Here is an 18,350-nt window from a genome sequence, read left to right as displayed (position 1 = left end):
TGGTTTGAGACTCTGGGTGGGGAAACAAGTCTTGCACAATAATTCCAAGATCCTTCTAGAAAAGCCCTACCCTGATAAGCTGAACCCTTCTTAGAGTCATAAAGTCTTCTCAATCCTATGCCTGTCTCAGAATATAGTGCATCTCCTATCACTGTTTTGATATCTTGAATGGTAACCTTTTATAACACTTTTACCAAGTTTTCTACATGAATTTTAATGGACTAATTTGAATACCAACTCTTCTCCTTGTCTGAATTGCAGTGAAATATTTCTACTGCCAGCTTGAATTCCATACCGTCCCTGTCCCCCTGCATCTCACTTGTCTCATTAACCACCATATTCTGGTCACTTATTGGCAAAAGAAGCCTAGAATTGTAGAATGTCGGGAGGGACAGTATCTCAGGCATTCCTATGATCCAGGCTGTCCCTGTCTTGTGCTGGGCCCTCAGTGGGCACAGTAGAGACAATAGGAAAATCCCCGCCTTGATAAAATGAGAGTCTGCCCATCCCTGGGCTTCCTGACAGGGGCAGGGGGTGGGGTGGAGGGGGGTGTGTGTGGGGGTGGTGGGGGTGGTGGGGAAATCTTGTCACCACACTATTAGTTAGCGGCTGTCGGGATCAGAACCTGAGATGGCTTTATCCAAGTCTGTCTTCAATCTAATGAATAACTATCTTCTGTTTTTTTTCCTCTTATTTCACTTAATAAGCAAAGGCAACAGAGAGCAGCGATCACTTAGTACAACTCTAGAACATGGAAATCAGTAAATATCGTTTCCTTAACTTATTAACGACATCAACACCCAGCCGTCCACGTTCACTCTAATTACAAAGCCCAGGAAGTTATGACCTCCGTGTCCCCACAATTCCCCTCCCCTGCTCCTGCCCAGCCAGGAAGGAGCTGTGCTGAAAAACCGTGACTGTGGTCTCTGTGGGAGAAGCTAAGGAAATGATGAAAGGCTTTGAAAGACAAGCATGTGAAGAAAGGGGGGAGGGAGGGGGAAAGTCACAGTGGGCCGGACTTGGAGGGAAGAGAGAAAGCTGGTTGCGTAGAGGGGCTAGGGGCAGGACCGGCATCACCGTCACAAGCGTGAATCCCCACCTGCGTCTCAGAGACGGCTCTCTTCTCCCCTTTTGCTCCTGCAGAGAAGATCATCTCATCTTACGTCTTGGTCATAGTTAAAGAGATGAGGCACATAGACGTGTGTATGGACTGATAGACACACTCACGCAGGTGCCCACGGGTCTGTTCAACTACAGGCACCAAGTTCACGCATGTTTGGGAACCAGACTCTACTGAACACAGCCACTCAAACTCGGGGCCCTTGGGAGCTTGTGCTCTTGAAATTAGACGCTGACTCAATAGTCAGGGTCAGCCTCAGCATCGACAGGTGTCCTTACCAGACCCAATGAGAGCTGAGAAGGTCCAAGCTCACTTCACCATTTCTCCTCTTCTCAGCTCGCTTTACCTGTCAGTCTAACACCTCTCCCTGCAGACGTCCTTTGCTGAGCATCCCCTGTGTCCCGGGCATGCGGCCCAGGATTGCAGACCTGAACTTGGCTTCAAGGAGGCACCATCTCAGCTCTGAGAGTTTTCACACCCAACATAACCTATGGGCGTCTTGCAAAGCCCAGGGGAGCCTTGAGTTGTGAAAATGTTTCGAACAAGTGGAGTATCTCAGTAATGTTATGCCGCGTACTTTGGTGGGGTGTGTAATAGGGCTCACTAGCGAGGTTGCCGCCGAGAGGAAGTGAACGTTGCAGACCTTGGCCCCCACTGGACCACAAGAGAGGTGGGAGGTCTGAGCCGCAATCAAGGTGTGAATATGTGGGAGACCATGAGCATCAGGTTCCCAGGGTGAATAGGGCTATGAAAACTAAAGCTGCTTTAGTTTGCTTTATCATTTTTTTTTTTGTGATATATAAGAAAAACAAAAACAAAAACAACAAAGGAAACCAAATTCAGATTGGTACTTATTTTATGGGGGGCTCAGATACCAGTCCTTGGCTTATCCGGAAATTGAAAGTATCAGTTGCTCTAGTGACAGAGGCCGGGAGACCTGGGGGTGGAAGGTGGGGCCAAGGTTGTTTACCAGCTTGCTCTAGGGAAGAAGGTGAAACCGTCACCCACAGCACTAACCAGAGGAAACTGCCTGTTCCCCCAAGGTTGTCGTAGAGCTTCCTGCCAGAGCATCTGACCCTGGAGTTCATGACTGAAGCCTTTGCCACAAAGCCTTTCCTTAGATGGAGACCCCTGAGGGTTTGTGAATGACCAGCCAACTGCCTCCAGCTCAGACCGGAGCTCCTTCAGGCTGACTGGGGCGGGGCTGCAGGTAGAGACAGAAACAGGCTTTTGTTTGATTCTGTGGTTGGTTTTTTTTTTTTTTTTTTTTTTTTTCAGGCTTTTGAATTTCTGTGTGGAAACCCTGGCTCTACCACGTGAAAGCTACAGGACTCCTTCCCTGTAAAATGGGGACAGGGTATAATGCCTGCTGGCTGAGGGTCATGGAACTTTCTCTCCCATCCATCCCATTTTCCCCTTCCCTTTTCGATTCCCAAGATCCCTTCACCCTCCTCTTCTGTGGCCACCCAAAACTCAAAACTCTTCTATATATGGCAAAGCAACTTTGCTTTCTTTGTGTCATATGCTGCTCTCTAAGCTGGATCCTGGAACCTAACTTTTCAGAATTGAGTGCTAGGTAAGAGCATTGTTGACGACAACAGCAGAAGTTTTCTAAAAGGGATTCTGCCTCCAGTGTTAACAGAACATTCATGTCCCCTCTAGTTCTACACTACACTATACTAGTTCTGCACTCTGCACTTCTGAGTTTCCCAAGAGAACCTACAATGAATGAGATGAACAAACTGACAGCCAAATGGGCCTACCCTCTTCTACTTCACAGATCTCCTGATCTCCGGTGCATTGCTCCTCTCACAGGTTTGTTTTTTTAACAATCTGAGACCAATCACACCCACCTTGTCCCTCTACACGTCTCTCTCGTTTTTCTTTCAAGCAGCTTATTTGTGAAGTCTTTCAAAGTCACTACGCCATCATGCCGAAATACATGGTAGCCATATATGTTTATCACACACACTTGCCAAACACAGGAAGGGGGAAAAGTTGTTTTGTAACAAAATTGCAAAAAGCAATCCATCAATGATAGAAATTGTCAGTCACTAATCTAACATTCTTCCTGAAGTGTGCCCCTTTCACTCTAACAGAACCTCAAGTGTTTAGCTATCAGCGACAATCTTTTGACTCTAGGGAAAGAAGACCTCCTGCTCTGGCCATAAAGAATGAGTTGCAATTGGCCTAGACCACAAATAGAATCTCATTCTCCAAAGTTTGGCCTCATGACCCAATGAAATAAAAGGGGAAGTTTGCTGGATGTGGCTTCCAGGAAAGCTTTTTCTTTCTTGGGTTAAAAAGAGACCAACTCCACTGGCAGTGTCCCTTTTGTCCCTTTGTCATTTCTTCTTTCCTGGAATACTGATACTATGCCTGGAAGTACAGCAGCCACCTTGGAACCATGAGGCACAAGAACAAGGGCAAAGATACAATCTGTCAAAATATGGTTTCATAGAAAGATAGCAAGAGCCTGAGATATTGATGGTAACCTTGAGTAGTGGACCAACGTTGGTCTAACAAGTCATGTAAAATGAATACATCTCCATTTGTTTATGTCATTGGGATTTGTGTTATACATACCTAAATACAGTCCTAAATGATACATGGTTATTGCTCTTAAGAAATGGTTAGTGGCTCAGTGTATACAAGTTAACGTCACTCTACTTTCTATATCCAGTGCATGATGGGGTAGCCCGGTGATGGGTATTAAGGAGAGCACTGCGTGTTATATGCAACTAATGAATCATTGACCACCACATCAAAAACTAATGGTGTAGTATACAGTGGCTAACTGAACATAATACAAAAAAAAAAAAATAAAAAATAAAATAAAATGAAATAAATTCAGTGCATGAAAAAATCCTTTCTGTTCTACCATCAAAATATATCCCTGGGGTGCCTGACTGGCTCAGTTGGTAGAGCATGGGACACTTGGTCTTGGGGTCATGAGTTGGATGCTCCACAAGGGGCATACAGCTTACTTAAAACAACAACAAAAACAACAGATCCTACAAAACATATCCCAGATTTCAACCATTTCTCATTGCACTGATATTAACCTGGATTAAACCGCCATCACTTCTCACTCAGAATATTACTAGCATTCACTCAATAGGCCATGGCCCGACTAACCTTCCCTTCTGCAGTCTGTTCTCCACACAGCAGCAGAGAGATCCCATTCAAAAGCAAATCAGATGGTATCACTTCCATCATCACAACTGTCCAGTGGTGTCCAGGTTACCCAGAGGAGAAGCCAAAATCCTGAAAGTGACCTGGTGTGATCTAGCTCCGTTTTTTTTTCTTTTTTGTCATTTTGTTTAGTTTCCATCATTCTGCTTTGAAATTCTATTGCTGTTTTTTTCTTCAGCATCTCATCTACTTCTATGCCCATCCAGTGAGTTTTTCACCTTGAGTATTTCATTTTTCAGCTCCTGAGCTTCCTTTTTTTTGGGTTTCTCTCTTCATCGTAGTCATGTTTCCCTTTACATCCCTGAACGTAGTTATAATAGCAGCTGCATGGTCCTTGTGTGGTAATCTCTGTCACTTCTGGGCCTGTTTCTAGACAGAACTTTTCCCCTTGGTTCTGAGTCACATTTCCTGGGGTTTTTTTTGGCATATCTAATAATCAACATTGGATGCCGAACACTGTTAAGTTGTCAATTGTTCAGTGTGTGTGTGGGCAGATGGTTCCTTCACTTACTGATTGACTCAAGCATTTTGCAGCTCTTGTTTAAGTTTGTTGGGGAAGAGCTAGCACTTTCTTTAAGGGCCAATGTGTCCTTTACTAAGCATTGCACCTTCTGAGATCCCGATTGAATTTCCTAGCCGGTCCAACCAACACTCTCCACCTGTGAACTCGCTCGGAATTCACAGTCTGGCGTTAGGTGTTGTCTAACATCTGAAAACACGGTTTCATAGATTGAATCTAGATTTCTAGTTGACGGCATGAGAATTACTCAGTCATAACTGGAAATGTCCAAAAACACTACTTTTTTTTTTAACAAATTCTTCATTTTTTATTTCATTTTGCCATTTTTGCCATCAGATGAAATGATTAATGATGCTGAAGATGGAGATGAAGCTGGCAACAGCTCTTTGGGAGATGGATGGAGCTCAAGTGAATTAAAAAGTTATGAGGAGCAGAGAGACCCAGAGTACCAGAGTGGGGTCCCCAGGTCCTTCCTGTGCAGCAGCCCCCAAAAGCAAATATGTGTTCAGTCTGTGTAAGAGAGAATATCTCATGTTTTGTTTCTTCAAGTTTTTACTTAAATTCTAGTTAGTTAGCATGATATGCTAACATTAGTTTCAGGAGTGGGATTTAGGGATTCCTCACTTCCATATCACACCTGATGCTCATCATAAGTGCCCTCCTTAATCCCCATCCCCCATTTAGCCCATCCCCCACCCACCTACCTCCATCAATCCTAAGTTTGCTTTTTTTTTTTTTTTTTTTTTTTTAGATTTTATTTATTTATTTGACAGAGAGAAATCACAAGTAGATGGAGAGGCAGGCAGAGAGAGAAAGAGAGGGAAGCAGGCTCCCTGCCGAGCAGAGAGCCCGATGCGGGACTCGATCCCAGGAGCCTGAGATCATGACCTGAGCCGAAGGCAGCGGCTTAACCCACTGAGCCACCCAGGCGCCCCTAAGTTTGCTTTTTGTAGTTAAGAGTCTCTTATGGTTTGCTTCCCTCATTCTCTCCCCCCACCCCTTCCCCTATGTTCATCTGGTTTGTTTCTTAAATTCCACATATACGTGAAATCGTATGGTATTTGTCTTTCTCTGACTGACTTATTTCCCATAGCATAATACTCTCTAGCTCCGTCCCCGTCATTGCAAATGGCAAGATTTCATTCTTTCTGATGACTAATATTCCACCGTATATATACACCACATCTTCTCTATCCATTTATCAGTCAACGCACACTTGGGCTCTTTCACTCGTTTGGCTATGGTTGATAATCCTGCTATAAATATAAACATCAGAATGCATGTATCCCTCAGAATTTGTATTTTTGTGTCCTCTGGGTAAATACCTAGTAGAATAATTGCTGGGTTGTAGGGTAGTTCTATTTTTAACTCTTTGAGGAACTTCCATATGACCACAAAAACTTCTTAAGTGTGCATTAAACGAATATTTCGGCCTCTGTGCTAGTTTCTAGGATACCAAGTTGAGTGTGAGTCCATGGGCATGTTGCAGAGGAAGTGAAACTCAGAGTAGGGAAATAATTTGCCTAAAGACAAAGCTGTTGCAGGAGCTAGGAGTAGGGCCCAGGTGTTTTGTGCTCTTAGACTGACCTTTATGCTCAAACCATATCACCTTTTCCCGGCTTAGCTCCTCTGAGTACCCCCTCCCCCCCAATTCCTGTGTTCTAACATTTGCTATACTGACTCCCCTCCAACACCTTCCCCTACCTTCTTTCAGACTAGCTAGGAAAGGTCTTTCAAGCTCACCGCATCAGACCATTTAAAAAGACCGAGACCCACTCCATCTCGAGCCAGTGGGATGAGCTTTCTGATTCTCCCCACTTTGACATCTGCCTCAGATTTCTCCCCAAGGCCCCTCTTACCAGCTTGCAACAAGATGAGACCATGTCTGTGAAATTGTGTTGTGATCAGCAACACTTAAGCAAATAGGATTCATCAAAAAATAATTAAAGTAAAAAAAAAAATTAGAGTAGAAGACATCTGCTTCTGTGTGTCAGGCGAGGAGGGGATAAGGGTCACAAAAGGTCTTTTTTCTCCCAAAAGACTTGTTCCAGGGACTTGCTGCCCAGCCGCAGGGGTGCCTTGGCTGCTGGTTTCCTCAGGGTCCTCTCTGAGGCAGACATCCTTTTTCCAAAGGTCATACACTTACTAGAGGACTGAATGAGGTGGACGTATAAGCCTCAGGCATTTTAGTCTAAAGCAGGACCACTCTGATGGGCAGCGCTTGTTCCAGAGCTCCTGGCCAGGTGGGCCAAAGCTTTGTCAGGGCTGCATCATGACTTAGCTTCTCCCTCTGCCCACTTCTGCCTCCTCTCCAGCCATTCCCAGGTGACAATTCCAGGTGAATGATCTGCACCCAAGTTCTGGCTCCACATCTGTTTCCAGAGAACCCAACCCATGACTCCAGGAACCACCGGTGTGCCATACAGTCCACATTTCCTGCAGCCATGGCCTCAAGGTTAGGTGATGGGTGGTAACACCCTAGGACCTTCACCCTGATTCAACAGGTGTGGGCTCCTCATAACTTTCCACCTTCCTTCTTTATGAATGTGATGGAAAATTGAAGTGAACCTCCAGAATGTACTGGAAAAAAATATCAGATATGTATTGAGTGTACATTCTGAGCCAAAACACTATGCTGCCCACATGTGATCACATTTGATCTCCACAAAAGATCCCACAGAAAAAGGTAACCCTATCACCCCCATTCTGTAAAGACCTTCCCTAGCCTCTGTCTGTGAGGTGTCGGGGCAGGTGGTGTGTGGGTAGGTGATGAGCAAAAATCTCAGGGTCCTTCCAGGGTCCTGGCCCCTTTTTCCACAGCATGAGCCCCTGCCAGTGGCCTCCTTCTCATCTCTAGCTGCTGTTTACATCCACCCTTTTCTCCTTCCTCCCCCAGCTCTCAGTTCTGCCCATCTGGCAGCCCCTGCACTGGCCCCACTGGCAAAGCAGCGGCACTTTCAGTGCCCAACCCCCACACTTGAAAGTAGGAACATGAGAAACTTTCAGCCCACATCCTGTATCTGAGCGAAGTTCTCACAGGTGGTTCAACCTAAACAAGACTTTATGCAACATCTTTCAGCTTACCGCCAATCTGGCAACCACCAAATCTGGGGTCCCAAGAGGTCACTCATTCATTTATCCATTCATCAACAATGAACTACCAGCAGTGATGGCCCTACTGGGGCCCAGGGGCCAGCTGGCTGGAAGAGCACAGATGAAGCACCTATTCATTTGTTCATATGCTTGTTTATTTAACAATGACCTACTGAGATCCTATTTTGTCTGTAGCACACGTACTGACAAAATGGTGGGTGCAAGAAGCAGCCTTGACCTTGAAATCCTCGGGAAGGGAGAAAGGTTATTGTCCATTATTCAACTACTTTACTGTATAGCTCATTCCCACACATAGTGTCCAGAAGGATGTACAAGAGATTTTTAGTTCAGGTGGGATAGTGACTTCTTATGCAGAAGGGGTTCTCAGACAAGGTGGGCATCTCCTTTGGTTGGTTCCTCCATAGTTCTATTTGGGTGGGGTCTTTCAGTTGGGCTATCTGGGGGCCTCGCAAGTACATTCTTCTCACCAAGGAACAGATACTTCTTTCAGAAGCTGCTCTCTCCTCTCTTCCTCCCAGTACTCTGTCTTGTAGACCAGCCTTTCTCAGCATGCTTCCCATGTGTTTCCAAGGCTGACATATGTGGAAAAAGCCCATCCCTTCCTCTGCCTAGAGGCACATAAACAATATGCCCCTTTCTGTTATACCAAATTTAGGCCTGAAACAGGTCCCAGGAAGCAACACGGGGAGGTGCCAAGCCTTAGGAATGCATGCGTGTTGGGTCAAGCAAGGAAAACCCATCTTGCCATATTTAGAACAGAGTGTTCCTTCCTCTTTTTTCTGCATTTTCCCCTTCAACTTTTCCTGTTGTTCTTCCCCTACGCCCTCCTTCTTTTGGGTACGTATTTCCGCAGTGAGCCAGGTAATATATTCATTCCTTTCTCCCTATTAATCCTTCCAACCTTTCGGAGACAATCCCTGTCCCAAGAAAAGACTGAGAGGCTGTGGGTGACAGTACCCTCACAGGAGCCTACCAGGTGTTGAGCACCTGCCAGCCACCACTAGAGGGCGATGCTTCCCCTGGCCTCTGGTGGGGGAGGCTGTCTCCCAGTTCTGGCAGGGGTTGGTTCACAGGCTGGGGGGTAGGGGTGGGAGGGTCCCTCCAGCCAGGTTTCTGTCTGGACAGTGGAAGTGCCTCTGTTGCCTCACTGACTAATAAACTGCCATCTTCCATTTTTATTCGCTGCTTTGACAGAACAAACTTCTGAATTTCCTCCTCAAGCAAATCATTAAAGCATATGGTTTCTGACCAAATCTTGGGTTAATAAGTAAATTTTCCCCCACTTTTAGGGATCCAAGTCTTCCCTGGTGTTTCAGAGCTAGATCTTGCCTTCTGAGGCCCCTGTAAATCAAGGTGATTCAGAACTGGCATTTAAATCTGACCTTATTAACAAAAAATGGATATCCTCACATTTCTGGCCATCTGACATTTCTCAGTTGCTGTGATGCCCCTAAAGGCCTGTTGGCCACTCTTGCTCCCTGTGTCTGCCCAGGGAGACCATTCCCGCCCCCAAGACTTCACAGATGGTTGAGTGCTGAGTATGTTTCTAACTTTTCTTCTGCACCCTGGCAATGCCCAGACCCTCTTTCCAATCCTATCTCAAAGCTAGCTTTCTTTCTTTCTTTTTTGAAGTTTTAATTAAAATTCTAGTTAGTGAGCATACAGTGTATGGTTAATTTCAGGGGAACAATATAGTGATTTGACACTTCCATACAACATTCCTTAGCCCCCATCACCTGTTTCACCCAGCCCCTCACCCACGTCCCCTCTGGTAACCACAGTTTGTTTTCTATAGTCAAGTCTGTTTCTTGGTTTGCCTCTCTATTTCTTTTCCCCTTTGCTCTTTTGTTTCTTAAAATCCACATATAAGTGAAATCTGTGGGATTTGTCTTTCTTCAGCTGACTTATTTCTCTTACCAAAGCTCACTTTCCAGAGGAATGGGGTCTGATCCCTGCCAGAGGGCCCCCTCATTCCATTCACCAGTCTCATCCCATTGGGACTGTGCTGTGGCTGGGATTCAATCCTCTGCTCCTTTCTTCTGTGTTTTTTTTTTTCTTTTTCTTTTTCTTACAGATTTTATTTATTTATTTGACAGACAGAGATCACAAGTAGGCAGAGAGACAGGCAGAGAGGCTCATGACTGAGCTGAAGGCAGAGGCTTAACCCACTGAACCACCCAGGCATCCCTAAATTCTGATTCTGAGACCTCAGAGTAACCCAAGGTTTCAAAACAGTATCCTCTTGCCACATGTGGATATTTAAATTAAAATGTCAGGGGCACCTGGGTGGCTCAGTGGGTTAAGCCTCTGCCTTCAGCTCAGGTCAGGATCTCAGGGTCCTAGGATCGAGCCCTGCATCAGGCTCTCTGCTCAGCAGGGAGCCTGCCTCCCCCCTCTCTCTCATATGATTTCACATATATGAAACAAAAAAGCAAAGGGGAGAAGAAATAGAGGGGCAAACCAAGAAACAGACTTAGCTATATTGTTGGGTCCGTTATCAAAGGAACGAGACTGAGACAAAGTTACGCAAAGCCTATGCCAAGCATTAGAAGTTAGGCTGACTGGCCAGGGAAATGAGGCTGAGACAAAGTGAAAGTTATGTAAAGCTTTATTCTATGCCAAGCATTAGAAGTCAGACTGACCAGCCAGGGCCGCCTCCGAAGAGAGTGATGCCCCTTGGTCTTCCAGGCTAGTTTTTATAGGGCACAATCGCAGACATCTGCATATGTGGCTTTGGCTGATTGGATGTCTCCTACCTGTGTGTTTTAGTAACGGTTACCTGGAACCAATACTAGTAACTGTTGAGGCGTTTATTAAACAACAAAATGGCTTTGTTTTAGGTGTGTGTTTTAGTAACAGTTACCTTGTTTTATGTGTTGTGTTTTAGTAACAGTTACCTGGAATGGAGAGCAGTAACTTTTCTAGACAACAAAATGTCTATCTAGGCAACATGGAGTCACTATGCCTAAGTAGGCCCAGGCAGGCCCTAGGGGGTTAACATGTTTTAACGTGGAATCGACCCCAACACTATAGAGAACAAACTGGTTACCAGAGGAGATGTAGGGGGGTGGGGGTGAAACAGGTGATGAGGACTAAGAAATATACTTGTGATGAGCACCAGGTGTTGTATGGAAGTGTCGAATCACTATATTGTTCCCCTGAAATTAATTATACACTGTATGTTCACTAACTGGAATTTTAATTAAAACTTTAAAAAAAGGAAGAAAGAAAGAAAGCTTTGAGATAGGATTGGAAAGAGGGTCTGGACATTGCCAGGGTGCAGAAGAAAAGTTAGAAACACACTCAGCACTCAGCCATCTGTGAAGTCTGAGATCATGACCTGAGCCAGAGGCAGATGCTTAACCATTTAAGCCACCCAGGGGACCCCTTCCTCTTGCATCTTGCATGGCTCCTGCCCCTGTCCTTTCCAGGTTCCATCAGAAGTCATACATGAAGACTGACAGTTTGGACTTGATAAAAATATTTTTGTAACTGCACAAACACAATATAAACAAAATATGAAGGGAAAAAAATGGGAAAAAGTGAAAGAAACATGAGAGAAAAAGATCAATACATGTAATACAGAGATAATTCCTAAAAAGTAATAAAAAAAGATGGACAATCTGATAGGAATGGGCGGGCCACTGAGAGTAGCAATAGTATTGGCCAAAAATACACACTTTAACTGCTCAAACTTAAGTTTTAATATAAGTTAAACTTTATTTTTTTTCATTTTTTATTTATTTTTATAAACATATATTTTTATCCCCAGGGGTACAGGTCTGTGAATTGCCAGGTTTACACACTTCACAGCACTCACCATAGCACATACCCTCCCCAATGTCCATAACCCCACCCCCCTTCTCTCAACCCCCCTTCCCCCAGCAACCCTCAGTTTGTTTTGTAAGATTAAGAGTCACTTATGGTTTGTCTCCCTCCCATTCCCATCTTCTTTCATTTATTCTTCTCTTACCCCCTTAACCCCGCATGTTGCATCTCCACTTCCTCATATCAGGGAGATCATATGATAGTTGTCTTTCTCTGATTGACTAATTTCGCATGATACCCTCTAGTTCCATCCACATCATTGCAAATGGTAAGGTTTCATTTCTTTTGATGGCTGCATAGTATTCCATTGTGTATATATACCACATCTTCTTTATCCATTCATCTGTTGATGGACATCTAGGTTCTTTTCATAGTTTGGCTATTGTGGACATTGCTGCTATAAACATTTGGGTGCACATGCCCCTTCAGATCACTACGTTTGTATCTTTAGGAAAAATTCCCAGTAGTGCAATTGCTGGGTCATAGGGTAGTTCTATTTTCAACATTTTGAGGAACCTCCATGCTGTTTTCCAGAGTGGTTGCACCAGCTTGCATTCCCACCAACAGTGTAGGAGGGTTCCCCTTTCTCTGCATCCTCGCTAGCATCTGTCATTTCCTGACTTGTTAATTTTAGCCATTCTGACTGGTGTGAGGTGATATCTCATTGTGGTTTTGATTTGTATATCCATGATGCCGAGTGATATGGAGCACTTTTTCATGTGTCTGTTGGCCATCTGGATGTCTTCTTTGAAGAAATGTCTGTTCATGTCTTCTGCCCATTTCTTGATTGGATTATTCTTTGGGTGTTGAGTTTGCTAAGTTCTTTATAGATTTTGGACACTAGCCTTTTATCTGATATGTCGTTTGCAAATATCTTCTCCCATTCTGTCAGTTGTCTTTTGATTTTGTTAACTGTTTCCTTTGCTGTGCAAAAGCTTTTGATCTGGATGAAATCCCAATAGTTCATTTTTGCCCTTGCTTCCCTTGCCTTTGGTGATGGTCTTAGGAAGATGTTGCTGTGGCTGAGGTCGAAGAGGTTGCTGCCTGTGTTCTCCTCAAGGATTTTGATGGATTCCTTTCTCACATTGAGGTCTTTCATCCATTTTGAGTCTATTTTTGTGTATGGTGTAAGGAAATGGTCCAATTTCATTCTTCTGCATGTGGCTGTCCAATTTTGCCAACACCATTTGTTGAAGAGGCTGTCTTTTTTAAATTGGACATTCTTTTCTGCTTTGTCGAAGATTAGTTGACCATAGAGTTGAGGGTCTATTTCTGGGCTCTCTATTCTATTCCATTGATCCATGTGTCTGTATTTGTGCCAGTACCATGCTGTCTTGATGATGACAGCTTTGTAATAGAGCTTGAAGTCCGGAATTGTGATGCCACCCACTTTGGCTTTCTTTTTCAATATTCCTTTGGCTATTCGAGGTCTTTTCTGGTTCCATATAAATTTTAGGATTTTTTTGTTCCATTTCTTTGAAAAAAATGGATGGTATTTTGATAGGAATTGCATTAAATGTGTAGATTACTTTAGATAGCATAGACATTTTCACAATATTTATTCTTCCAATCCAGAAGCATGGAACATTTTTTCATTTCTTTGTGTCTTCCTCAATTTCTTTCATGAGTACTTTATAGTTTTCTGAGTATAGATTCTTTGCCTCTTTGGTTAGGTTTATTCCTAGGTATCTTGTGGTTTTGGGTGCAATTGTAAATGGGATGGACTCCTTAATTTCTCTTTCTTCTGTCTTGTTGTTGGTGTAGAGAAATGCAACTGATTTCTGTGCATTGATTTTATATCCTGACACTTTACTGAATTCCTGTAAAAGTTCTAGCAGTTTTGGAGTGGAGTCTTTTGGGTTTTACTCATATACTATCATATCATCTGCAAAGAGTGATAGTTTGACTTTTTCTTTGCCAATTTAATTTCCTTTTGTTGTCTGATTGCTGAGGCTAGGACTTCTAGTACTATGTTGAATAGCAGAGGTGATAATGGATATCCCTGCCGTGTTCCTGACCTTAGTGGAAAAGCTTTCAGTTTTTCTCCATTGAGAATGATATTTGCAGTGGGTTTTTCATAGATGGCTTTGATAATATTGAGGTATGTGCCCTCTCTCCCTGCACTTTGATAAGTTTTGATCAGGAAGGGATGCTGTACTTTGTCAAATTCTTTTCCAGCATCTATTGAGAGTATCATATGGTTCTTGTTCTTTATTAAAGTGTTGTATCACATTGATTGATTTGCGGATGTTGAACCAACCTTGCAGCCCTGGCATAAATCCCACTTGGTCGTGGTAAATAATCCTTTTAATGTACTGTTGAATCCTATTGGCTAGTATTTTGGAGAGAATTTTCACATCTGTGTTCATCTAAGATATTGGTCTGTAGTTCTCTTTTTTGATGGGATCCTTGTCTGATTTGGGGATCAAGGTGATGCTGGCCTCATAAAATGAGTTTGGAAGTTTTCCTTCCTTTTCTATTTTTTGGAAGTTTCAGGAGAATAGGAATTAGTTCTTCTTTAAATGTTTGGTAGAATTCCCCCGGGAAGCCGTCTGGCCCTGGGCTTTTGTTTGTTTAGAGATTTTTGATGACCGTTTCAATATCCTTACTGGTTATGGGTCTGTTCAGGTTTTCTATTTCTTCCTGGCTCAGTTGTGGTAGTTCATATTTCTCTAGGAATGCATCCATTTCTTCCAGATTGTCAAATTTGTTGGCGTAGTGTTGCTCATAGTATGTTCTTATAATTGTCTGTATTTCTTTGGTGTTAGTTGTGATCTCTCCTCTTTCATTCATGATTTTATTTATTTGGGTCCTTGGGTTTATCAATCTTATTAATTCTTTCAAAGAACCAGCTCCTAGTTTCATTGATTTGTTCTATTGTTTGTTGTTGTTGTTTCTATTTCATTGATTTCTGCTTTGATCATTATGATTTCTCTTCTCCTGCTGGGTTTAGGGTTTCTCTCTTGTTCTTTCTCCAGCTCCTTTAGGTGTAGGGTTAGGTTGTGTACCTGAGACCTTTCTTGTTTCTTGAGAAAGGCTTGTACTGCTATATATTTTCCTCTCAGGACTGCCTTTGTTGTGTCCCATGGATGTTGAACTGTTGTGTTTTCATTATCATTTGTTTCCATGAATTTTTTCAATTCTTCTTTAATTTCCTGGTTGACCCATTCATTCTTTAGAAGGATGCTGTTTAGTCTCCATGTGTTTGGGTTCTTTCCAAATTTCCTCTTGTGATTGAGTTCTAGCTTCAGAGCATTGCAGTCTGAAAATATGCAGGGAATGATCCCAATCTTTTGATACCGGTTGATACCTGATTTAGGATCCAGGATGTGATCTATTCTGGAGAATGTTCCATGTGCACTAGAGAAGAATGTGTATTCAGTTGCTTTGGAATGAAATGTTCTGAATATATCTTTGATGTCCATCTGGTCCAGTGTGTCATTTAAGGCCTTTATTTCCTTGTTGATCTTTTGCTTGGACCATTTAAGTAAGGGGAGTGTTAAAGTCCCCTACTATTATTGTATTATTGTTGATGTGTTTTTTTTTTAAATTTTTTTATTAATTTGTTTATATAGTTGGCTGTTCCCACGTTAGGGGCATAGATATTTAAAATTGTTAGATCTTCTTGTTGGACAGATCCTCTGAGTATCATATAGTGTCCTTCTTCATCTCTTATTATAGCCTTTGGCTTAAAAACTAATTGATCTGATATAAGGATTGCCACTCTTGCTTTCTTCTGATGTCCATTAGCATGGTAAATTCTTTTCCACCCCCTCACTTTAAATCTGGAGATGTCTTTGGGTTTAAAATGTATTTCTTTTAAGCAACATATAGATGGGTTTTGTTTTTTTATCCATTCTGATACCCTGTGTCTTTTGATTGGTACATTTAGCCCATTAACATTCAGGGTAACTATTAAGAGATATGAATTTAGTGCCATTGTATTGCCTGTAAGGTGACTGCTACTGTATATTGTCTCTGTTCCTTTCTGATCTACTACTTTCAGGCTCTCTCTTTGCTTAGAGGATCCCTTTCAATATTTCCTGTAGAGCTGGTTTGGTGTTTGCAAATTCTTTCAGTTTTTGTTTGTCCTGGAAGTTTTTAATCTCTCCCTCTATTTTCAATGATAGCCTAGCTGGATATAGTATTCTTGGCTGCATGTTTTTCTTGTTTAGTGCTCTGAATATATCATACCGGCTCTTTATGGCCTGCCAGGTCTCTGTGGAGAAGTCTGCTGCCAATCTAATATTTTTACCATTGTATGTTACAGACTTCTTTTCCCAGGCTGCTTTCAGGATTTTCTCTTTGTCACTAAGACTTGTAAATTTTACTATTAGGTGACGGGGTGTGGACCTATTCTTATTGATTTTGAGGGAGGTTCTCCGCACCTCCTGGATTTTGATGCTTGTTCCCTTTGCCATATTGGGAAAATTCTCTCCAATAATTCTCTCTAATATACCTTCTGCTCCCCTCTCTCTTCTTCTTCTGGAATCCCAATTATTCTAATGTTGTTTTGTCTTATGGTGTCACTTATCTCTCGAATTCTGCCCTCATTGTCCAGTAGCTGTTTGTCCCTTTTTTGCTCCGCTTCTTTATTCTCTGTCATTTGGTCTTCTATATCGCTAATTCTCTAATTCTAGGATAAATGTCTCATTTATCCTAGCAGTGAGAGCCTCCATTTTTTATTGCACCTCATTAATAGCTTTTTTTATTTCAAGTTGGTTAGATTTTAGTTCTTTTATTTCTCCAGAAAGGGCTTTTATATCTCCTGGGAGGGTTTCTCTAATATCTTCCATGCCTTTTTCAATCCCAGCTAGAACCTTAAGAATCGTCATTCTGAACTCTAGATCTGACATATTACCAATGTCTGTATTGATTAGGTCCCTAGCCTTTGGTACTGTCTCTTGTTCTTTTTTTGTGTGGTGAATTTTTCCATTTTGTCATTTGTCCAGATAAGAGTATATGAAGGAGCAAGTAAAATACTAAGAGGGTGGCAAAGACCCAAGGAAAATATGCTTTAACTAAATCAGAAGAGATCCCAAATCATGAGGGGGGAGAAAGAGGATAAAAAAAGGTTCAGAAAGAAACAATTAAAAAAAGAAAATGAATAAAGGGAAAATATAAAAAAGAAATATATATACATATATATCATAAACTAGTTAAAAAACATTAAGAAAAAAAAGGGTAAAAGCTTAAAAAATTAGCAGAAGAAAAGAGAGGGAAAAAAATTGAAAAAGAAAAAAAATTAAATTAACTGCAAGACTAAATAATCATGGGGAGAAAGCCATGAGTTCCATGCTTTTCTTTCTCCTCCTCTGGAATTCCGCTGCTCTCCTTGGTATTGAAACCACACTCCTTCGTAGTGCCAAGGTGAACTTGGTCCTGGCTGGATTTCTTGTTGATCTTCTGGGGGAGGGGCCTGTTGTAGTGATTCTCAAGTGTCTTTGCCCCAGGCAGAATTGCACCGCCCTTACCTGGGGCCGGGCTGAGTAATCCGCTCAGGTTTGTTCCCTGAACAGTTTCCATAGAGTTCCAGAAGATGGGAATGGAAATGGCGGCCTCCCGGTCTCTGGCCCAGAGTTGCCGAGAGCTTGGGGCCCCACTCCTCAGTGCGCCCTCAGAGAACAAGGTAACCCCGAGCTAAGAGATCACTCCTCGGCTCTGTCTCTGTAGCCGGCTTCCCCGTTCTAATACCTGCAAGCTCTGCAACACTCAGACACCCCCAATCCTTCTGTGACCCTGCGGGACCTGAGGCTACGCTGACCCCACCTGGGCTTCACCCCAGTTTAGCCTCTGGAGCGATGTCCCTCAGCGGAACAGACTTTTGAAAGTCCTGATTTTGTGCTCCGTTGCTCCGCCGCTTGCCGGGAGCCGGCCCTTCCCCACGCAGTCTATCTTCCCGTCACTTTGGATTCACTTCTCCGCTGGTCCTACCTTTCAGAAAGTGGTTGATTTTCTGTTTCTAGAATTGCTGTTCTTCTTCTCTTCAATCTCCCGTTGGATTTGTAGGTGTTTGCAATCTTTCAATAAGCTATCTAGCTGATCTCCTGCTAGCTGAAGTAGTCTCAGCCTGCTACTTCTCCATCTTGACTCCTCCCTCCTAAACTTTAATTTTAATATGTTAAAATAACTTGCTCAACCTTTAATTTTAATGTAAGTTAAAATAAGAAGCCATCATTGTTTGATATAAAAAGTATAAAAGACTGAGAATACCCATTATTTGTTAGAATGGGGGTATTAGGCATGCTCTATACACTGGTGGAGGTAATACAAACTGAACCACATTTTGAAGAGTAGTATAGCAATAATAAGTGCATGTTCTTTTTTACAGACTCATTGCAGTACTGCCTGTTGTTGTGGAATTTAGAAACAACTAAAATCAGTGGGAGATTGTAGCCATTAAAAGGGCATTAACTTGATATATCTAGATTGATGACATGTAAGGCTGCTTTATCTTAAATTGTCAAAAATGTGTGCATAGAGATAGACAGAGACATAAACAGAAAGAAGAAAGTTATGGTAATATACTAAACCATTAACAGTGTTTTTTTTTTTTTAGAGAGAATGAATGGT

The sequence above is a fragment of the Mustela putorius genome, unplaced genomic scaffold (genome assembly GCF_011764305.1).
Source record: "Mustela putorius furo isolate JIRA1106 unplaced genomic scaffold, ASM1176430v1.1 tig00000585_pilon_pilon_pilon, whole genome shotgun sequence".
Classification (NCBI taxonomy): Eukaryota; Metazoa; Chordata; class Mammalia; order Carnivora; family Mustelidae; genus Mustela; species Mustela putorius.
The sequence above is the reverse complement of the archived record's forward strand: the minus strand, read 5'-3'. Positions refer to the sequence as shown.